The sequence below is a fragment of the Pelophylax lessonae genome (genome assembly GCF_965119305.1).
Source record: "Pelophylax lessonae genome assembly, chromosome: 4".
In the NCBI taxonomy this organism is placed as follows: domain Eukaryota; kingdom Metazoa; phylum Chordata; class Amphibia; order Anura; family Ranidae; genus Pelophylax; species Pelophylax lessonae.
This window is the reverse complement of record NC_138771.1, coordinates 663298023-663321600: the sequence shown is the minus strand read 5'-3', so window position 1 is coordinate 663321600 and position 23578 is coordinate 663298023. Positions and strand designations below refer to the sequence as shown.

The following is a 23578-nucleotide window of genomic DNA, read 5'->3' as shown; positions in this document are numbered from 1 at the left end:
TTACACGCTACTTCATTGACAGCGGATGGACAAGAAGGCATTTGGTGTTGAATACAAAAGTGATGCAAGGACCCCGCACTGGGGAATACATAAGAGAAAGGTTTCTAGGCATGCTAGAAGAATGGTGAATCACCAAAGAGATCATGGTGAAAGGAATGAGACTTTCTGAATTGTTAGACCTCAGTTGCATGGCACACACCCTCCAACCTGTGATAAATGATGGTCTGTCAAACCAGAGAGCTTTGTTTAACATTATTAGCATGCCGAAGAGGTACGCAGGTCATTTCCACCATTCAATCCTTGCCAAGCAGCGACTGAGGTACATTCAGGAAGACCCTGGCCTACCCAAAAACAACTTGATTAACGCTGTTCCAACATGATGGATCTCTTACCATATATTCAGGTGAATATGGAGGAAATTCTTGTCCTACTGCTGATCAGTGGGACATTGTAGCCAATGTCATTGAGACCCTCCTCCCCATAGAGGAAGTGACACTAGAGGTGAGTCATTACGACTCATCTGTATCATCTGTCATCCCATGTGTTAGAGTGCTGAAGATGCTTCTTCAACAGAATGAAGGACCCAACAACGTTGCACTAAAACATGTAGGCAGGCCATGAGGGCAGGCCACGAGGGACAGCCTCGCCAAACGTTTTGAGAAGCATGAAGAGAATAAAAGTGTTGTGCTTGCATGTCTTTTGCATCCTCGATACAGAAACCATCCTTTCCCTTCTGATGATGTATTGGCCTAGGCAAAACAATGGCTGACAGAAGATATTCAACAGGAGGTACAGGAGGTTCCTGCCAAAAAGAAAAGTCAAGAAGAGCAGGTTTCTAATGTGGAAGAGCAGGACGCTTCAAAAAGAGAAAAATGTCCAAAAAGACAACGGACAGAAGAGAAAATTCATCGTTATCGAATAGATGCCATGTTCAGTGTTTTATTGGGGCCTCATGTGGAGGATTCTTCTGAATCTGCAATAATGAGCCTGGATGATGAACTTCATCTCTATTTGAAGGAACCAGAAATTGACAGAAGAAGTGGTGATCCTCTTCAGTGGTGGAAAGAAAATGAGGCACGCTACAAAAGGCTTGCTTCCCATGCCAGAAGAAACCTTTCTGCTTCTCTTTCCTTGGTACCAAGTGAGCGTGAACATGCTGAAATGTTCTGCTTTCTGCACTATAATATTGTTCTACTTAACTGGGAGTATTGAAAGTGTAGTAATATAGTACTAGTGTCCACTCCACTCCAACCCATTCCACTGTCTAGCTTTTGTCTAGCTTTTTTTCTAGCAGTTTTGCACTGACTGTGCTGCACTGCAGTCAATCCAAAACTGCTAGAAAAAAGCTAGACAATGGATTGGAGTCATTGGACTACTGCTGCAGTAGTGCGCCACTCACTGCTGCAATTATTTTAAATCACTACTGCAGTCACTGCAGTAGTGCAGTTGGGATTTACAATTATTGCAGTGAGTGAGTGTACTACTACAGCAGTAGTCCACTGACTGCCCACTGTCTAGCTTTTTTTCTAGCATTTTTGCACTGACTGCAGTTAGTGATTTAAAATCATTGCAGTGAGTTCACTACTGCAGCAGTAGTCCACTGACTCCTCCAATCCACTGTCTAGCTGTTTGTTGTTGTCTAGCTTTTTGCTAGCAATTTAATTTGCACTGACTGCAGTAGTGATTTAAAATTATTGCAGTGAGTGCACTACTGCAGCGGTAGTCCACTGACTCAAATCCACTGTCTAGCTGTTTGTCTAGCTTTTTTCTAGCAGTTTTGCACTGATTGCACTGCAGTAGTGATTTAAAATTATTGCAGTGAGTGAGTGCACTACTGCAGCGGTTTATGCATCATTCACAATCAGATGATGTGAAACTGATGTCCCTGCAAGTGCGGTTTTCCTATCAGTTTTGGTGCAGTTAAGGTGTGAAGAAAGAGCCTTTAACCACTTTAGCCCCGCTCACATGGAGGCTACTGCGGCAAAGTGCCGCCACCCCGTCCAGCGACGTAGACCTACGTCGCTGGACTCCGCCCCTTGTGGGCGGCGCTCGTGCGCCGCCGGAGGCTCGCTCCCGCTGTGTTCATTCACAGCGGGAGTTGGGCCAGGGGAGGAGCAGCGGCGATTGCTGCTGCTCTGCCCCGATCGTCGGGGATCGAGTCTGGAGATCAGCCCGCTGTGTGTAAACACAGCGGGCGGATCTCCATAGTGACAGGGACTGACAGATCGGAGTGTTCAGCATAGCTGGACATCCGATCTGTCCTTCTGTCACACAGTCCCCTCCCCCCCCAAACGTCAGTAAGCACCAGGCATACATTAACCCCTCCCTCTCCAATAAAATTAACCCCTTCCCTGCCAGTGTCATTTTTACAGTAACAGTGCATATATATAGCACTGATTACTGTAGTAATGTCACTGGTACCCCCAAAAGTGTCAAAAATGTCAGTCAAGGGTCCGATCTGTCCGCCGCAATGTCGCAGTCCCGCAAAAAAAATCGCAGATCACCGCCATTACGCGTTAAAAAAAAAACACCAAAAATGACAGAAATCTTTCCCTTAGTTAGTAAACGCAATAACTTTTGCGCAAACCAATCAAAATACGCTTATTGCGATTTGTTTTACTAAACATAGGTAGCATAAAACAAATTGGCCAAAAATTTAAAAAAAATTAGATTTTTACATTTTTTTGGGGGGGAATTTCATATAAAAAAATGTGAAAAATATTGTTATTTTTTCAAAATAAATGCTCTTTTTTTGTTTATAGCGCAAAAAGTAAAAATTGCACAGGTGATCAAATACCACCAAAAGAAAGCTCTGTTTGTGGGAAAAAAAGGACGTAAATTTCGTTTGGGTATGGCGTCGCACGACCGCGCAATTGTCAGTTAAATTTGCACAGCGCCGAATCGCAAAAAGTGGCCTGGACGGAAGACAGCAAAATCCTCCGGTGGTAAAGTGGTTAATGTTAAAAGTGTTAATAAACAAACAATAACATGTTCAGTAAGCCCCCGTTCACACTGGGGCGACCTGTGAGGCGACCTGGTCGCCTCACAGGTCGCCGCAGGTCGCCTCCCATAGGGAAGCTGCGGACCCGTTCTGATAGGAGCGACACAAGTCGCTCCGACTCAGAAAAAGGGTCCGGAGCTTCTTTGGGGCGACCAGGAGGCGACCGCCATAGACTTCAATGTTATGAAGTCCGTGGCGGCCGCTCCGAGGTCGCGGCGCGCTGCTCGCACCGCGACCTCGGAGGTCGCGGTGCGAAGTAGCGTCGCCCCAGTGTGAACAGGGGCTTACAGATTTGTGTCGAAAATTGTGTTTATTTTGCAAAACTTTAAATGTTCAAAATATTGTCCGATACCGATATGCAATGGCCAAAATATTGGTATCGGCAACGAATCAGTCGATCCCTAATACAGATCTACCGGCCCTACACCGAATTATATGCTGAAAATCATCATGACGATCTTGACTGGCTTATGCAGCACTGTCCATCTTCTCCCCCTATTCTGCAGATGGGGTTGCGCCCTAAATCCATTTTTAATCCCACGCATAGTAAAGGACCATACTTTCAGACTTGCTATCAAATAGTTTATGGGGATCTCATGAAGATGTGTAAATCCCATTCGGTCCTCCATTCTTAAACATCCAATCTTACACCATGAGAAATTATGGCCCTGAATAAATTGACCTCCATTGAAGACATTGTCATCAAATCTGCTGATAAAGGGGGTGGTATAGTTGTTCAAAATAAAGTTAACTACATCACAGAAGCCAATCGGCTTCTGTTCGACTCGGCCACCTATACCATCCTACCCAATGACCCATTGCCTGATTTTCCTAAGGACGCCAGCTCTATTGTTAAGAATGCATTGGATGATAAGATAATTTTCAAAACTGAGGCCACATTTCTTGTGAAGGATTTTTACCAGGTCCCATATTTTTACCACTTACCTAAGATCCACAAGAGCCTTGTTAATCCTCCTGTTCGTCCCATAGTGGCTGCCATGGACAGTGTCACTAGTGGGTTTTCAAAATATGTTGATACAACCTTTAGCTCAAAATCTTCCATCGTACATTCAGGATGGAGTATACTTGTTGAACATGTTAGCACCTTATACCTGGGAACCCAATTACTGGTGGTTATGATGTCACCTCCCTCTATACCTCGATTCCTCATGAGGTAGGCATGCAAGCTGTAGAACATTTCCAGGCGGAAGACTCAAGCATCCATTACAGACAGGCTGAATTCATCCTGGAAGCCTTTTCATTCTGCCTTAAGCAAAATTACTTTGAATTCAATGGGACTTTTTTCCTACAGACCAACAGCACAGCTATGGGGGCTAATTTTGCCCCCAGCTATGCAAATCTTACCGTGGGCTTTTGGGAATTGTTGTATATCACCCAAAACAACCCCTTTGCCGCCCATGTGGCTTGCTACGGGAGGTATATAGATGATATAGTCATCATCTGGGATGGACCACCACAGACCATAGACCTTTTTGTCCAACATTGTAACAACAACCCACTAGGCCTCTCCTTCACGCATGTCCTGGCCCAAGATTCCTTGGCATTTTTAGACTTTGAATTATGCCATAATGACAATAAAATCTTTGCGAAGAACTATGTAAAACCTACAGCGGGTAACTCATATATCTTCTTTTGGAGTTACCATCACCCGAGATGGGTACAGAACCTCCCTCCGCAGCCATTCCTGCGGAAGAATTGTACTTTTGACGATGACTATAGTACTCAGGGACAACTTCTGGCCAAAAAATTTTGTGATAAAGGTTTTCCTTCTCCTCTTGTCAAGGAGGCCTTTATACAGAATTTTAATACCAGTTGCCCCAAACCGAAGGATCAGGATCCCTTCCAACCTACCAGGTTCACTACACAATTTCATGCCCAACACAAAAAAATGGAGGCTATCTTGTCAAAGCATCGGCCCATATGGCCCATACTGTTGGAAGACCCCTCCTTACAAGCTACGCTCACCAGGAAGCCAAAAGTACCCTATAGGAGAGCCAAAAATATCAAAAGCAAAATAGCTCCTAGTAAATTAAAATCCCAACCCACAGGTCGCCCACTGACTTTGATACCCTTGATCGATATGTACCAATGTAGAAAATCTCTCTGCCTGTCCTCTCAATTTGTGGATCATGGCAAAATGTTTTTACACATAATGGGAAAACTTATCACTTTAAGGATTTCCATAATTGTTTCACCAATTATGTTATTTACTGCCTGTCTTGCCCATGTGGGTTTCTTTATGTGGGTAGAACCATCAGACCCCTGAGAGCACGTTTTGGGGAGCACAGGCGATTCATTGAGAACGGACGCAGTGAACATATTGTTCCCCGCCACTTCCTAGAGTATCATAAAAAATCCGCTACTGGCCTTAAAGTATGGATTATTGAATCCATCCCCCAAACTTTCTCTGCGGCCGAACGCTTTAAGCGACTGTGCCAACAGGAAACTTTATGGATACTGTATATTCCTTGGGCACCTTTGTGCCTGGAGGTTTAAATGAAGAAATAGAAACCAAAACTCTGTTATAACACACTGATCAATATTCTTTCCTCACCTCTCTCTTTTTCTGTGGTACATGCATAAAAGTGAATCTGCTGTTGTCATAATATCTAGAGTGATTATGCTTTGAAATATTCAAACACCTACATTATTTTTATGTAAAAAAAGATATTTGTATATTTTTTATATATTTTTTTATATATTTTTTTATACAATTACTTTTTATATAATAATTCTTTTTTTCACAATTTTCTTTATACCATTTTTTCTTTATAATATATTCTTCCCGTACATTTTTTCATTATCTTTGTATACATCCTTTATTTACATTTTTGACAAGTCAATTTTATATATTTAAGGAATGACTACATGTCTACGCTCTGCATTCAATATCATCCCTGTTCAATTGTGCAGTTAATCAATTGTCCTTGTTATGCCCTTGTTGATATATGTATCTGACTATAAATAGGACCTTGGTGTCATGCCTTGATAGGCCTGTAGAAGGAGCTGCTGCTCCGAGCACGTAGCCTAATTGTTTGTCGAGCCTGGTCTGACGGCTTCCGGTTCCGGTGATGTCATTTCCTTGCGGTCCACGTTGGTTGTTTCCCGGTGGCCACTGGACAACTGAACTCCTTGCTGTTGCCTACTACACCATACAGCTCAGTGGATCGCCTGGGTCTTGATTAGGGACAGTCCGGGATGGCTCCCCCTATGCATGACCATTTATGAGCTTGTCAACTCCTGCATCCTGTGAGTTTTTTTTAACCCTTGTGTGGAAATACAATTTCTAATATACTACACTTAGGTGGTGCTTCCTTCTTTCCCTCCCTTCTTCTTCTTCCAGACAGAGAGCCTGCTAGACTCTAAGGGTAGCTGCCGCCATCCATAAATTGTATGTACTATGCCTATTAATGGACAATTTTACATAGACTTGATTTTTCATTTAATTGCTTTACCTTAGTGAATGACCCCTGCGCAAGATATATTGTTTTGGGTAACACAAATGGGATCCGTGAATCAGCACACCCACTTACAAAGACCGGACCGACCTTAATCCTTGACACCTGGGGGAGGATGCAACACTCTCTACCTCCACAGCTCATAGAAAGAGCTGATGCGGTATTCACCGCCTGGATTGCACGTCTGTAAGTGGGGCTCCTGATGCCTTTCACCAAAATGGAAACCTAGTCATTCATTCAGTCCACTGAGCATCTGCAGGCTGCATTTCTAGTCACATATGTCACTGGCGTGGTGACATAGCCTCCGACATGTTTCGCCCAATCAATATTTTTGTTCTAGAAAATTACTCAGAACCCCAACACGTGATCAATGTTTATTTTTTGGCAGAGACCCTAGAGAAAAAAATGGCGATCATTGCAAATTGTTAGGTCACATGGTATTTGTGCAGTGATTTTTCAAACACAGTTTTTTTGGGGAAAAATACACTTTAATGAATTTTAATGCAAAAAAAAAAAAAAAAATCAATATATAACACTTGTTTTGTAAGCTATAAAAGATAATGTTACGCCGAGTAAATAGATACCTAACATGTCATGCTATAAAATTGCGCACACTCATGGAATGGTGCCAAACCACGGTACTTAAAAATCTCCATAGGTGATGCTTTAACATTTTTTACAGCTTACCAGTTTTGAGTAACAGAGAAGGTTTAGCGCTAGAATTATTGTTCTCACTCTGACATTCGCGGTGATACCTCACATGTGTGATGCGAACACCATTTACATAGGTGGGCGCTACCAACGAATGCATTCGCTTCTGCGTGTGAGCACAAGGGGACAGGGGAGCTTTAATTTTTAATTTTTTAGAATATTATTTATATCTTTTTTTTTTTTTTTACACTGTCCTTTATTTTTCTTTTCATACTTTTATTCCTATCACAAGAAATGCAAACATCCCCTGTGATAGAAATAAGGCATGACAGGTCCTCTTTTTGCAGAGATCTGGGGGGGGTCCCAGATACTTGTCTACCCTGAAAAGTATGAGATAAAAAAACAAAAAAAAAAAAACCCATTGATCTCTGATGGCAGTGTTTACATCTGCCAGAAGTGGAAGTGATGCCATGACATCGCTTTCGGCCTCACAGGGTCATAGAGATGGCTGGGGACCATCTGGTCCTTGGCCAGCACTGTGGTAATCCACCGGGGCATTAGATCTTCAGCTTTCAGATTGCTCAGGAGAGCCCCGAGAGGCAGCAGGGGGAGGGGGGGAAATATCCTCTCCCGCTGCCTGTAAAAGCAATCCAGCGGCTATTGAGATGCAAGGATGGCTTTTACATTGCAGGGAATCACTGCCTGAAAAAAAAAAAAAAAAAAAGATATCTGGATGACTCATGTAGCTGCAGGCATCTTCCCAATATCTCCACTCAAAGTCCACAACGTTATATGACATCATGTGGTCGGAAGTGGTAAATCCTTTTTTTTTCCCATTATTCTACGCTCAGTACCCCATAATGACAAAGTGAAAACAGAATTTAAAGTGAAGTCTTTTTATTTTTTAAAGAAAACATGTTATACTTACTCTGTGCAGTTGGTTTTGCACAGAACAGCCCAGATCCTCCTCTTCTCCGGTCCCTCTTCTGTGCTCCTGGTCCCTCCCTCCTGTGTAGGGGCCGGAGCTCAGTCACAGCTCCCTGTGTCCATTCAGGCATGGAGCTGCGACCTGACCCTGCCCCCTCTCTCTCTCCTGATTGGCTGTCTGACTTTGATTGACAGCAGCGAGAGCCAATCGTGGCACACTGCTGTCTTAGCCAATGAGGAGATGAGGAGACACTCCTGCAACATCGCTGGAAAAAGATAGGCTCAGGTAAGTATTAGGGGGGCTGCTGCAAACAGAAGTTTTTTTTTATCTTAACCACTTAATCCCCAGCCCTATTTCGGACACTTTTTATTTACAAGTTAAAATCAGTATTTTTTCCTAGAAAACTATTTAGAACCCCCAAACATTATATATATTTTTTTAGCAAAGACTCTGGAGAATAAAATGTCGGTCATTGCAATATTTTTTGTCACGCGGTATTTGCGCAGCGGTCTTTAAAACGCCATTTTTTTGGAAAAATTTTGAAAAATCACATTTCACTGCATTTAAAAAATACTAAACAGTAAAGTTAGCCCATTTTTTTGTATATTGTGAAAGATGATGTCACGCCGAGTAAATATATACCCAACATGTTACGGTTTAAAATTGCACCCCCCCCCCCCCCCCCGTGGGATGGCGACAAACTACGGTCAATAGAGATCTCAATCGACGACGCTTTAAATTTATTTAACGGTTACCAGTTTAGAGTTAGAGTGTAGATATTTTTTTTAAATTATTGCTCATGCTCTGGCGATCGCGGCGATACCTCACATGTGTGGTTTGAACAGCGATTTCATTGGCGGCTCGACTTCCGTATACGTTTTTTTTTGTGCGCGAGCTAACGGTGACGGGGGCGGCTACATTTTTTTTCCTATTTATTTTATTTTTTTTTTAACTTTATTACAGGTTTTAAAAAAAGAAAAAATCTGATCACTTTTATTGCTGTCACAAGCAATGTAAACATCCCTTGTGACACCAAGATGTAGTGACAGGTACTCTTTATGGAGGGCACTTCCATGTATGCAAAACGCCGAAAACGGCGTTTTTGCATAGAGCCGTTTTTTAAATTTGCCGCTTTTTGCAGCACAGTAACCCGGAAGTGACGTCATGGACGCCGCCTCCGTGTTACGTCATCGAAGCCGCTTCCAGCTTTGATCGGGACTCCATCCAGCCGGCGGACGTTCCGGCTGGGTGCTCGGGGCTCCCGGTGGGACGGGAGCCCCGAGCAAAGTCACGGAAGGAGGCGGGAGGGGGGGGGATGTCCCCTCCCACTCACCCGGGTAACGATCGAGCGGCTCCCGAGCCGCATCGGTCATTACCGACGGAAAACCGACCGTTGGCTGTTAACCACGGTGCCGGGATGATGCCTCTAGCTAGAGGCATCACCCCGGTATACCCCCGCAAAGTCTGCCGACATATATATACGTCGATATGCGGTAAGTGGTTAATGCATAGAACGTATCTTCTGCCTTTACAATCTCTTTAGGAAGTGTTTGAAAATGTATGAAAAAGGAAGAACCGAAATATCACGTTGGGATAAGTATTCAGAGCCTTTGCAACAACACTTGAAATCAGGCTGAGGTGCTTCCTGTTTCTCTTGATCATTGCTGAGATGTTTCTACACCTTGATTGGAGACCACCTGTGATTGGGAAACACACACACCTCTCTAAAAAAAAAAACGCCTCACAGTTAACAATGCAAAAGCCATGTGGTCAAAGCAACTGCCTGCAGCGCTCAGAGACAGGATTATTGCAAGGCACAGATCTGGGGAAGGATATACAAGGCTAATAATATCTGCTTCACTGAAGGTTCCCAAGAGAACAGTGGCCTCCATAATTCTCAAACAGAAGACGTTTGGCACAAACAGGACTCTTCCAAGAGCTGATTGACCAGCCAAACTGAGCAATCGGGGGAGAAGGGCCTTAGTAAAAGAGGTGACCAAGAACCCAATGGTCCACTCTGATTGAGCTTCAGATATCCTGTGTGGAGATGGGACAAAGCTCCAGAATGACAACTATCACTGCAGCTCTCCACCAACCTAGGCTTTATGGCAGAGTGGCCACTCTGCCTCTCCTAAGTGCAAAACACATGAATGCCTGCTTGGAATTTGCAAAAAAGGACCTGAAGGGCTCTCAGGCTGTGAGGAAGAAGAATCTCTGGTCTGATGAAACCAAGGATGAACTGTTTGGCCTCAATTCCAAACATTATGTCTAGAGGAAACTAGGCACAGCCCATCACCTGCCCAAAGTCATCCCAACAGTGAAGCATGGTGGTGGCAGCATCATGCTGTGGGGTTGTTTTTCAGGAGCAGGAACTGTGAGACTAGTCAGGGTTGAGGGAAAGCTGAATGGAGCAAAGTAAAGGAATATCATCCTTAATGAAATCCAGTTTCACAGTGCTCAGGACCTCAGACTAGACTGAAAGTTCACCTTCCAACATGACAACCATCCTATGCACACAACCAAGACAGTAAAGGAGTGACACAGAGGGAAAACTCTGTGAATGTCCTAGAGTGGCCCAGACAGAGCCAGGACCTGAACCCTATTGAAAATTACTGGAGAGACCTGAAAATGGATGTCCACCAATGGCCCTTATCCAACCTAACTGAGCTTGAGAGGATTTGCAATGAACAATGGCAGAAAATCCCCCAATCCAGGTGTGCAAAGCTTGTGGCATCATACCCAAAAATACTCAAGGCTGCAATCTCTGCCAAAGGTGCTACAACAAAGTTCTAAATAAAGGGTCTGAATACTTAAGAACATGTAAGATTTCAGTTTTTTATTTCTAATACATTCGCAGACATTTCTATTTGGCTTCGGTGTTTGTGCAATAAAATAAATGAAGACATTTTTGGATTTAAAGTAATTTTGTGATTCTCAGTCAGTTTCAAAGCCTAATACAATTCATAGATTTTAAAAATTTGGCAGCCACGGAATAACTGAATTTTAATTGAATATATCGAATAGTTGATTCAATATTTTCAATTCAAATACTTCCGAAATTCATTGGAAAATGAACAAATAAACTAAATTAAACTAAATTAAACTAAATTAAACTAAATTAAACGAATTCCAAAAAAGAATCATCCAAATTTAACAAATGCACCGAAATGAAATTAGTAACCTAACGAATCGATGGAAAACACAACAAATTTTTTCATTCTGCAGATGTCTAGACAGAGATATCAGGTGTCTTCTGATGTTCATCAGTCCATTACCAGGAAATCTTCTTCTCACAGATGTACTGTTTTCTGTCAAAACAGGAAATGTCATTCAAGTCATATCCTCTCCTTAATATAGCGCAGTCTTCCCCTCCTCCGAGACCATGACCTGCATAATTATCGGGCTGACCCTTTCCCCAGAACCTGAAGGACAGAAGAGACAATAGTGATTAGACCAAGACAGGTACTGAGCAGAACCGGGACCTCAGAAATTCTATAAAATGAGATTTTCAAGGTGTGAGCCCAACAACTATGATGGACTGCAATAGAGCCAACCACATGCTACAATGTGATGGTACAATCTACTGAGGTTAGATCAGTGGTGACCAACCAAATACATAGCCCCGAATGGCTATGTGAGTTTAATTCTTCCCCACCTCCTTTCCTGATTGGTTATGTGAAAAATGTTCTCCTCTAGGTCCTTTCCTCATTGACTATGTGAGGAGTTCTTCCTTTCCCTAATTGGCCCTGTGAGGAGTTCTTTCCACTAGATCCTTCCCTAATTGGCTATTTAAGGAGTTCTTTGCTTCTACTTCTTTGCCTTTTTTCCTATGTGAGGAGTTTTTTTTTCCCTCATCTCTTTTCTTGATTGACTATGAGCCGACGATTTGGTCTGTCCCTGTTCAGCAGGAAAGGAGAGAGCGGCGCCAGCTTAGTATAGTACAAGTTTATTTAACACTGTTAAAATTGGTGACTCACTGTCCGAGGTTGGGTGAGACCGGTACACAAAGACTGTTAGGGTCATCCATCATCCTCTTCCAGGATAGTGGTCATAGGAGAAGGTGGTGAGGTTCCAGAGGTATAGCCGAGCCACTGTGGGGCTGCTAGTTGTCACTGGCCGCGGCGGAGCATGCACAACAGGGCTCCGGTTGCCGACTGCTGATCCCTGATGACATCACTTCCTGGCAGGAGAAAAATAGGGGTTGCACGCGTTCGGAGCATCCGTGCTCCTTCGTCAGGCGATGGGAGTGTCTCAGGTGGGGCAGGGAATTTATACCCTGTTGCCGGACTAATTGCAAAGACATCTGTCTGTGGGGGGGCGGAGCCAAAAGACTCTAAGAAAGTCATCTCAGTAAAAACACAATTTGGGGATACATGTCTCTAGGAAATCCATAAAAGTACATAAAAATACACAAAAATACATGATGGTATTACATAAAAGAGGACTTATAAGAATAAATCCCATAAAAACAATACTGACATGGCCATGGGGAAAATAGAACGGTAATGTGTGTATACATCTACATGAAAAAACGGTAGGAGCCCCCAACTTCATATCATGGTGTATATCTTATAAAATCGTACTGTTTATCATTTAATATTTCTACTGCTTCTATATGACAGATTCCTGCTGTCAGTGGTTCCTAAAGAAGCAGCGAGTGCTGGCACCCATTGCCTCCATAGCAACCACCACTGTCACCAACATACGGAAATCCCTGGACAAGTAAGCAAAGGGACATGTACGAAATAATAAATCATTTAACCCGGGCTGGAACAGAAATAAATAAGAGATCTTTTTGCAGCTGCTGTTCACCAAGTAAAAAAGATAATACACAAAAAAAAAAAACAGCGCTTGCAAAAAATCAATGGTGTAACTCTCAAAAAATAAATAAATATGTATAACCAGTGTTGTAGCAATAAAATCGGTAACCTAGAGAAATAAAGTGCAATTGTGTTAAAATGCAACAATATTTCGTGCAAATTTTGAACAAAATACAAAAATGCTGGAAATAATGAGCAAATGCAAAGGTGCTAGAAATACAATATCATGTGCAAATAATGAAGAAAAAAGTCCAATAGAATTGTGCAAAATGTATATAATATAAAGTGCTAAAATGTGGTCCAATATAATGTGCAAAGGTGCTTGAAGTGCTGCTATCATAAAGTGCTGTAGTGCTCCAAACTGTGCAAGAGTGTCCCGAATCCCTATGGGAATCCACTCACCCGAACCGATGGACCTTCCTGGAAGGTCAAATGAGCCTTATAATAAATCCACAGAATAGAATAGGACTCCTCAAATGAACCCCCATAAGATTCTCTCTTTTGCCTTCCTCTGGGCAGCTCAAAGGAAAGAAATGACGCACTTCCGGTCACGGCAAACCAACAACGTCACTTCCTGGAGTCCGTGGAACGCACGCTGGCTGCGTTCCCAGAAGTATTGTGACACTGTGACTTCTTTCCTATGTGCGTGCCACTATTTTTATTCCTGTAAGTATTTAATTAAGCAGCTAATAAACATTTACATGCGGGCTTCACTATGTCGGTCATTTCTTTCCTTTGAGCTGCCCAGAGGAAGGCAAAAGAGAGGATCTTACGGGGGTTCATTTGGAGGAGTCCTATTCTATTTTGTGGATCTATTATAAGGTTCAATTGACCTTCCAGGAAGGTCCATCGGTTCTGGTAAGTGGATTCCCAAAGGGATTCGGGGACACTCTTGCACCGTTTGGAGCACTACAGCACTTTATGATAGCAGCACTTTGCACATTATATTGGACCACATTTTAGCACTTTATACTATATACATTTTGCACAATTCTATTGGACTTTTTTCTTCATTATTCGCACATGATATTGTATTTCTAGCACCTTTGCATTTGCTCATTATTTCCAGCTTTTTTGTATTTTGTTAAAAATTTGCACGAAATATTGTTGCATTTTAGCACGATTGCACTTTGTTTCTCTAGGTTACCGATGTATTGCTACAACACTGGTTATACATATTGATTTATTTTTTGAGAGTTACACCATTGATTTTTTGCAAGCGCTGTTTTTTTGTGTATTAAAGGGACATGGATAACAGCAACATCACTGCCCAAATATGGTCGTATTTGACCAAGTATGTCAATACTTTTCCTGCCTCTTCCTTTATTTAGCTCTCCAAGCAGTCGTTCCGCGAGCAGTACTCTCGAGATCATACCTAGTCTATTTAGTTTTTAATTCCGGCCAGTCCGCGGGCATCAGGCATCATAATTGATGGATTTATAACACGGGATTTTTTTGTGAATTTAGATATTTTTTTTTAATAAAGGACTTGCTAACACTTGGATGTCTTTATTTCTGGGTTACACAGGCTCTAGGTCCCCCTAACCTATTCATGGGGGGGGGGGGCAGTATCTGTGAGCCCCTTCCCGTAAAGAGGGGGCTTCCAGATTCTAAGATAAGTCCCCTGCCTTCAGACCCCCAGAACCACTGACCAGGGTTTTGGGAAACAGACCTTTGTCCTCATCAACTTGAGGACAAGGTGCTTTTCCAAGGGGGATTCCCCCTGGCAAGGCACCCCCTACCCCGTGTTTTGCTAATGGGGTTTGGTATATTGTTTGGAGGGGGTGCACTGTCCATGCTTGGACCAAAGGTAAATTTTTTTGTATGATGGTTTCTGGTTAAATACCATATAAGACCTTTGGTCCAAGCATAAATCCTGAAAAAGAGAGAGGAGAGGAAAAGAGGAGGAAAAAAGAGACAAGTTTGCATCCCCTCAAACCATACCAGGCCATGGGAGCTCAACACGTGGTAGGGGGGTGCCTTGCCAGGGGGGAGTGGGAAGTGATGTTGCTGGTCTGGTATGCATTTTAGGATTGGGAGGGGAGTCAATACACATTTTTTTGTTCTTGCTGTTGGAAAAATAGAGAGGGTGAATCTCTCTAGCAGGGACACTGACAAAAAAAACCTAACAGGGAAAAAAATTGTTTAGAAGGAATGTAGAGATGGGATCAGGCAATTATAAACCTGAATATCCTACTGATTCAATAAAAAGAACCACAAGTCATTATCACAGTACGTAATGATTTAAATAGTATCAGTCCCTTATAGGCAACATTGTGCAGATTTGTTTTTGCAGAAAAAAATAAAGTAAGTTGGTAAATCATGATAGATGGTTGTAACTTACTTTTTTTTGGAGATTGAATAAATGTAGATGCTCAAAATGATAATCTAAGGATTTGAATGCTTTAAATAATGTGTTCTGTGGGGGGGATTTGGTGAGAAGGTTCCTGAATTGTCTCCTCCTGTTCTATTTTAAGTTGCAGAGTCACATGCTGCCTGGATGTTATGTTAAGAGTTATGAGAGCAATGAATAGAAGTGTAGGGTTTGTTGTTGGGAACATGTGACTTTCATTGACCAGGAATTCCACAGCTCCGCACCACCTCCAGAATGTGTAATTCTCTTGAGGAGGAAGAAGTGACATCACAGTGACCTCATTAGTAAAGTAATTTTATGTCTCTACATCATAAAGCTTAAGGTCTCCACTCAAGCTCCTGTAAGTCCATTCTGGTGTTTCTGGTCATGGGTAATGGCTGGACAATACTCCATCGAACTCCTCACATACTGTGGATATTCCTTAGGAAAGGTCCTACACACTGCACACCTAACAAAGTCATTGATAAACAGGTGAATAGAAGGTAAAAGGATCTGCAGCGCCCAAAGAAAGTGTCACTTAGCTTTTAAAACTGTTCACAGTGAAAAGTTGTATAAGTCCTTCAGCAGTGTAGATACAGCTTCATGCAGAGAACCATAAAGGTAAAAAATCCTCCAGTAGTCAGTCACTCGTACAGCATGAAAAAAACATGAAAAAGCAACATAATGTGACTCTACTTCAATCAGATATCTGAGATAATCTGAGATTAGGGTGGCATGGGATATTTCATTATTAGAACATTATATAGTATAAAGGATGGTTCCGAGGTCCCTTAGATGGGATGTGCCCCCAGAGCAGGATGGTCTGGGGGATGAACAAGAATGGTACAAATTAGAGATAGGTAGAGATACGAAGGATTACAAGGAGGGAGTGGTCTTCAAATGGCAGGTGACTGAGGTGGAGGTGATTACTGAAGTAAATGAAGTCCACCCTGAGAGGGAATCTGCAGGACCCTCTAACCCTTGGATATCAGTTAGAAAGCCAAAAAAGAAATCTAAGCAGAAAAAGAAACAAAAGTCCACTAACCACCAGGGCCCCAGTGATGCCTCTGGTAGTAAGGGCACTTACTATAAAGGAGGACCTAATTTATCTACAAGAAATAATTTCCAACCCTTGAGGAGCTATAGGGAGGAGGATTATGGACTTGACTATATATTTGAACATTCACAACATTTTTCAGGACCATCCAATAGATCAGGGAACTACCATAATTCTGGCCCCGGCCCCGGCTTGCACTATAACTCTAATTTCCACACACCTAGGCATGGTGGATGGGATAATGGTATGAGTGGAACTAGGAATGTTGGTCAGAACCCCAATAGAGCATGGAGGCCGCAGGGACCTAGACGGAAGAGTTACCACCAGCCTGATACTCCTAGAGGGAATTACCAGCATAACCTCCGGGGACCCAATTCTAGAACCCAGAAATGGGGGTGGTAGTCCTTCTTCTGAACGACCTCATATGTACGGGGGCCCAAGACCACCTGTGAATGGCAATGCCAATGGGCATTTTTTTAGGGACACACATGGACAGAAATTGGAACTCCGATGGAAGAGAGGAAAGAGAGGAAGGAGGAGAACAAATAGATCCCAAGAAAAGAAAGATCACGGATTAAACAAAGGGATTTTCAATCTCAGTTCTGAGACACTTAAGAAGGATGATCTGTTTATTCTAAATAAGGGACTGAAATCCACCCCCCCCCCCAACAAAAAAAAAAAAGCTCAATAAATTCCAAACCTTTATTGATGTTAATAGGTTTGCAAGACAATTGAGCATCAAAAAACACTTTATGTAAAATCCCATATATACTCCCACTCCCACTCCCCCCAATATGTACATACTAATCTGAAGACTGCCTCTCTGTTTAAAGAGAAAGTAAACCAAAAAAAAAAAGGAGAAAAAAAAAAAAACCCTGTAAAGACAAAGCCATAATGAGCTAGTGTGCATTGCATACTAGCTCATTATGAAATACTTAACTTAAAAGAAGCTCTTGCAGTGCCGCCCACTCAGTGACAGGGCGGCCGGCATGTCCGGCCGCCCTACTTCCTTGTTCGCATCCTCTGGCCATTTGATTGGCCAGAGGTGTGATTACATCACTCCCGCGCATGTTCCTTCAGAGCGCATGGGCCAATGACGTCATTGGCTGCATGCACTGTAAATATCTCCTAAACAGTGCATGTTTAGGAGATATTTATAGCACCTATAGCGTATAACCTTAATATAGGCTTACCTATAGGTAAATGTAAAAAAAGTGGGCTTACAACCACTTTAACCCTCCCAACACCAACTCTAATATATTGGTGTTTAGGGACAGTGTTATCTAAGATTTGGATAATATTAGTGTACGTAAGACCTATGAGCAGAAACTGTTCTCTTCTGGCCTTAGGAGATTACAAGATCGGAAAAATCTGGTTGTAAGGCCCGTGGACAAGGGTGGGGGCCTGGTTGTACTAAACAGAGAACAGTATCTGGATCAAATGTTTAAGATCCTGGATGACAGAGAGACATATTTACCTTTACCTAGAAACCCCACTAAAGAGTATTTAAAAGAACTAGAGTGGTTCATTAAGAAAGGTAGCACTCTGGGGATTTTAACAAAAAAGGAAGGTAATATTTTGATTGCAGCCAGCCCTAGAATTCCTGTCATGTACTGCCTGCCTAAGATCCATAAGGATTTTCAAAATCCTCAAGGCAAACCAATTATTAGCAGAATAGGGTCATTAACATGTAGAATTGCAGAATATGTAGATACCTTTCTGCAACCTCTAGTAACAGCCACCCCAGCATACCCGCGTGACACTAAACATGTCCTAAATGAACTAGCAAACTTTGAGTACAGGGAAGGGGTGATATTGGTTACAGCGGATGTCACATCGCTGTATACAAATATCAAGCACGAACACAAAGCTGTGAAATATTACTTGAGACAGAACACCAGTATCCCTGTAAGGCAAAGAAAGTTCATCCTGGAGTTATTAACATTTGCCATGTCCCACAACTTCTGCTGGTTCCAGGATAAGTTCTATCTCCAACAGAAGGGAGTGGCTATGGGGGCTAAATTCGCACCAAGCTTGGCGAATTTATTTATGTCCTACTGGGAAAATTATACTGTTTAGAACCATGGATGGGATGGCCTGGCTTTTTACAGAAGGTTTATAGATGATATCCTGCTCATATGGACTGGGGATTTCTCTTCTTTAGAGGTGTTCATGACCTCACTAAACACTAATAAGCAGGATATCAAATTGACCTTCTGTACCAGTTTGGAAAAAAACTGACTTCCTAGATCTGTCAATTGAGGTAAAACATGGTAGGCTGGAAACAAAAACTTTTTTTAAAGTAACAGACAGAAGTAGTTATATCCCTACCACCAACTGCCACTATTCACCATTAGTGATGGACGAACATCAGACGGGGCGGTTCGCGAACGCGACCCGCAAACTTTCTCAAATGTTTGCAAACTGCAAGTTTGCAGTGGACCCCATTCACTTCAATGGCAGGCGAACATTAAAAACCTCCAGGTCATATTTGCAGCCAAAAAATACTTACTAGCTGTGCACATATAGTCCCACAACATGGACACAGACATACCAGAAGTATTACTATTGGAAAAGTTGCCATACATTTTTTTTTTTTTTTTCAGCCAAAAAATGTTTTTATTTTTTTTCCTAATCAGCCAAAACTGACAGCAGCCGGTAAATACATGTCAAATACATATAGAGTCCATTAACACATCTGTAAAATGGGTCCGCATCCGTTCCACAATTTAGCGGAACGTGTACAGACCTATTGATTTTCAATGTCAGTCTGAAAAATTAGGCATTCACAGGATAAAGAAGTAAGCGTCGACGAGTACAGACACCAAAAATTAGCCCACAGGTGTTCACTTGACAACAAAGAACTTGGTATTCTGTGGCTGGAGGTACATTAGGCATTCACAAGATACAGAAGTAAGTGTCAGCCAGTACAGGCCCTAATGGGTTATGGGTGGGGGCGGATATTTGTGGCCTGTCATGAGGAATTTGAATCAAACACGGTCTACTGGTCACATGTGTTGAATTCCTCCGAGATCCATGCCTCGTTTATTTTTCTAAATGTGAGGTTGTCAACACTGCTATGAGCTAGGCGAGTGCGCTTATCGGTCACAATCCCCCATGCTGCGCTGAACGTCTTTTCGGACAGGACACCGGATGAGGGGCAAGCCAACAGTTCCATTGCAAATTGTGCTAGCTCTGGCCAGAGGTCAAGCCTGCCCACCCAGTAGTCCAGGGGTTCATCACTTCTCAGAGTGTCCACATCGGCCGTTACCCCGATGTAGTCGGACACCTGTCAGTCTAGGCATTCCCTGATGCTGGATCCAGAGTACAGCTGTGGATGGCTCAGCTGAAAGAATGATCTCATATCAGAAGTGACCAATACATCTTCAAACCACTCTCTTCTTGCAGGCGCTTTTGGATTGCTTCCCGCAACTATTTCTCTGTGAGTGGAAATTCCTCTGCCAGCACACGCAGAATTCAGCATTTCCCGAAGCAAGGCCTGGAAGTGCTGCATTCTGACCGCCCTCTCTGATGGTGGTATCATTTCTGCCATTTTTTGTTTGTACCGGGGGTCTAAGTATGTTGCCACCCAGTACAGGTCCTTGCCCTTTATGTTTTTTATACGGGGGTCCCTCTTAAAACACTGGAGCATGAAGGCCCCCATTTTCACTAAACTGGAAGCGGTGTAGTGGCCTGGCTCCTGCTCATCATCCAGGATAATGTCGTCCTCCCCCCATCCACAGACAGCACCAGGGATCCCAGAAAGGTTTAAAACATGCTCTTCTTGCTCCTCCTCATCCGCGCTGGCACCATCCTCCTCTTCAGACTCCTGTTGTTGACTTGTCTCACATGGAGTAGCCCACCCTGGGAATTCATCCAGCATTGCGACTTCCTCATCTTCCTGCTCCTGCTCTTCCATGGCTTGATCAATGACATGACGCAATGCATGCTCCAGAAAGAAGGCATAAGGTACGATGTCACTGATGGTGCCCTGGCTGTGTCTGACCAGTTTAGTAATATCATCGAATGGCCGCAGAAGTCTACATGCATCGCACATGAGCAGCCACTGGCGTGGTGAAAAAACCCAAGCTCCCCAGAACCTGTCCTGCCGCAGAGTTCGTACAGGTAGTTAACTGTGCATTTCTGCTGGAGCAGCCTATCAAGCATATACAAGGTTGAGTTCCATTGTGTCGGGCAGTCACAAATAAGACATCTGACGGTCAGGTTGTGTCGCAAGGTGAGCCATGGCTGTGTAAGATCTTCTGAAATGGGCCGAGATTTTCCTGGCCTGCAGCAAAACGTCCTGGACCCCAGGGTATTTGGCAACGAATTCCTGCACAACCAAGTTCAGGACGTGTGCCATGCATGGCACGTGTGTAATTTGGCCCCAGCAGATTGGCACCGTTGTCGCACACCACTTTACCAACTGTCAAATTGAGCGGTGTTAGCCACTGATCTGCCTGTGAACACAAAGCTGAAAGGAGTACAGGACCAGTGTGGCTCTTGGCTTCCAGGCACAACAGACGCAGCACAGCATGGCAACGTCTCACCTGGCATTTCGATTAGGTTCTGGGGATCTTGGGCGGCGCAGCGGAAGAGACGGTAGCAGCGGAAAGGGAGGAGTCAGCTAAGGAGGAGAGGGAGGATGGAGGAGGAGAAGAAGATGCAGGCCTGCATGCCATCCGTGGCGGTACAACCAAATCTACACGGGTGCCACGGGTTACATGCTTGACGACCATCAGAAGGTTCACCCAGTGGGCAGTAAAAGTTATATACCTTCCCTGCCCGTGTTTGCTAGACCACGTGTCTGTGGTCAGATGTATCTTGGCACCGTCACTGTGTGCCAGAGATACATTCACTTGCCGCTGAACATGGCCATATAGCTCTGGGATGCCCTTCTGCAAGAAATATTTCCTTCCTGGGACCTTCCATTGTGGTGTTCCAATGGCCACAAATTTTCTAAAGGCCTCCGAGTCCACCAGTTTATATGGCAGCAGTTGGCGGGCTATCAGTTCCGACAAGCCAGCAGTCAATTGTTGGGCAAGAGGGTTATCCGGCGTCATCATTTTTTTACGCTCCAACATTTGGGCCACGGAAGTCTGCCTATTTCCAGAAAAACTTGAGGACGGCATGATGGAAGGTGGAGTGGAGGAAAATTGTGAGGAGCGAGGAGAAGGAGAAGAGGCTGGACGGTGAGAGCCTGGAGTGTGGCTTTGTGGGTTCTGACTGCGTTGCTCCCACTGGGCTCGGTGATGGGAGTCCAGGTGCCTTCTTAAGGCGGTCGTCCCTAGGTGAGTGTTGGGCTTTGTTGTGGAAATTAATAGGGCTTGGAGCATAGAAACCCGCTCAGTGCGCTGAAGATTAATACGCACCAAACGCCATTAATAGCTTGTACTGAAAAGTACAAATGTACTGCTCTTTTGTATAAGGTTTACCAAGCACTTGGCGACACAAAAAGGAACAGACATGCTGGGTCACATCGATGCCATTTGCCCGGGTCTCTCTCTCTGGGTATGTATGTGTGTGTGGATGCGTGAGTGTGGATGAGAGCGAGTGGTTGTGGATGTGTGTCCTCTGTGTCCTCTGTGTAAAAGTCTCTCTGTGTCTGCATGCATGAATGGATGTGTGAGCTTGTGTTTATGTGTGTGAGGTCTGTGCTGCGTGAGTTTCCTGTGTGAGCCTTCTACGTCTGTCTCAGGGCAGGGATTGGTTTATTTAAAGCAAGTGAACAAAATGGGGGTTACAAGGAGTGGCTTCAAGACCACCAATCACAGAACATGTATACATTCAAAAAGTACAATACGAGTAAATGTCTATGAATGAACATGACTGAGTCTAAGACTCCCAACTGCCACAAAGGACAGAGCACAACATGGACTCATTACCTGTTAGTGGATCCCTTCAAATATAGTTCATGGAAAACCATATTTAATAGTGACCATGCTATTTGTTCCAGAAGATGGGGCTTTATTATCATAAGATAATAGCAGCAGTATTTCAGTCATACGGATCAAATATGACTGAAAGATGCCATCCATTAATCTTGGTAAAACGATAAGAATTATACATCACAAACATATCTCCACAGTACGGGGCCCTGGATGATGGGTATACATCTGTGCGATAGACTCTCCTTGCTACAAGTATTGTGCCAGCCCATCTGATGGAAGGTTTTCACCAACAGGCCTTTCCTCAATGCCAGTTAAAGCAATATTCGCTGTGCATAGCGATTACCGGTGAGCTGACACTAGGAGAGATTATGGCAATTTAACTACCTAAAGAAATGACCACAATAAAATTTCCACAACAGCTTACCATGACTTATGCATTGACTGCAAAGGCTGCAGATGGCAACACTATTGTCAGCAGCGGACAGGTTAAAAAAAGCCCACACTGCAGAGCCATGTGCCGGTGTCCTGGGAGCGCCAGATGTGACCGTACATGGTTGATGACTCGCTCCTGATACATTACAAGTCTGGTTTGTCCCTCCTGTGCAATGTAAGTTTAGCCTGCTTCTCCTCCCTATCTGCTGGTCCATCTCTCCCTCTGAACTCCCCTTCTCTTTCTCTCTTGTGGGCACCCACGTGACATCCATAGACACGTCATCATCAATGTCACCTTCCTCACCACTAACATTAGAGATCTCGGAGTAGGCAGCAACAGCAGGGACCAACCTCCTTGGGCTGATCTGGGTACTGTCGTCAGACTGCTGAGTGGCGGCTGTTGCTACCTCCTCTTTCTGATCCAATGCCAAGAATGGCTGCGCATCATAAATGTCTTGTGATGGATCGGAAAAAAATTCCTGTGACTCAAGCGGAGGGTATGTGGTGGTGGTGTTTGTGGTGGTGTCTTTGGGGGTGCACACAGCAGAGAGTGAAGAGGGTGCAGATATAGAGGATGAGGAGGGTGCAGAAGAGGAAGGCCGAGTGAGCCACTCAACCAACTCTGGTGCGTCCTTTGACGTAATCAAACGCACCTTCTGCAACTTCCCACTTTCGCTCCAGCCTGGTGCTCCTGCCCTAACCCTACCACCCCTGCAGAAGGGCCTGCCTCTTCCTCTGCCTGTCATTTTTTAGATTACCTTGTCACAAGAGTTTTTAGAGAAGTGCAGTATATGTGGAAGAAGGTTTATAACACCCCGCTTCAATCTGTCGTTTTGGGGGGCCACTGGTTTATCACACCAGTTATAAAAAATATTTTCTAGTGACGTTTGTCACTGTGTTTAGCAGAGTTAATGCAGCGATAGAGGCAAAATTTCTGCAGTACCCAAAAACACTGTTATGAAAGTA

General features: G+C 43.6%; 1 protein-coding gene and 2 long non-coding RNA genes across 3 annotated transcripts in view; 1 reads left to right on the top strand and 2 right to left on the bottom strand.

Moving 5' to 3' along the window:
* LOC309554195 (C-type lectin domain family 10 member A-like) overlaps positions 1-23578 on the bottom strand; it is a 1138017-nt gene that overhangs the window by 191626 nt on the left and 922813 nt on the right. The gene's annotated exons all lie outside the window — the stretch shown is intronic.
* The window catches only part of LOC309554196, a 1064551-nt gene that overhangs the window by 192836 nt on the left and 848137 nt on the right, over positions 1-23578 (top strand). The window lies entirely within an intron of this gene.
* LOC309554197 overlaps positions 11406-23578 on the bottom strand; it is a 31813-nt gene continuing 19640 nt past the window's right edge. Inside the window, exon 3 of the long non-coding RNA XR_014225211.1 lies at positions 11406-11481. This is a non-coding gene — a long non-coding RNA (uncharacterized lncRNA). The remainder of the gene's footprint in view (positions 11482-23578) is intronic.